Below are 701 nucleotides of genomic sequence, written 5' to 3'. Positions count from 1 at the left end.
GGCACTTCACACCCTTCTATACTTATGAAGCATTCATCTATCTTTTCCTTAATTGAAAATTCACTATCGTTTGTTGTTTCCACAATTAGATCCTCACTCAACGCTTTAGATTCTAAATCAGCACAGTTAACAAATGATGGTGACACAAAAGAACGATTTGCACCCGAGTCAAATAAAACTTTGGCACATACTGAATTAACAAAGAATGTACCTGTTACCACTTCAGGGTGCTCTTCCGCCTCACCTCTCGTCATCTGAAAGGCTCTCCCTTTTGCATTAGACTCTGCCTGTCTTATCCCTCCCCGTCCACTTGGACTAACACGATTATCCATTTGCCCACGACCTGTTCCCAGAATATCCAAATCCCCGACCTCCAGCAAAACCGAACCCTCGACTCTTTGCTTGCGGACAATCAGCGTTAACATGTTGAGATGAATTACAAGTAAAACATCTCCGCGTCACCCGACAGCCTCCAGCTATATGTCCTGGTTCCTGACATTTAAAACATACTCGAGATTCTGTATTGCAATTTCCCTGATGTATCTTATGACATCGGGTACATGCCCTATCAGCAAACCTTGAGACTGGTCGATTCAAATTTTCCATAAACCTCGGTCTACGAAAATCAGTTACTGTAACTTCCCCCTTTCGTTTCTCCCCAATCTTTTCTTGTGGTTGTCGATTAATGTCTTGCTCCAGAA

The sequence above is a fragment of the Cynara cardunculus genome, assembly GCF_001531365.2.
Source record: "Cynara cardunculus var. scolymus isolate 2C chromosome LG 2, CcrdV1, whole genome shotgun sequence".
NCBI lineage: Eukaryota > Viridiplantae > Streptophyta > Magnoliopsida > Asterales > Asteraceae > Cynara > Cynara cardunculus.
Note: the sequence above shows the minus strand (reverse complement) of the source record.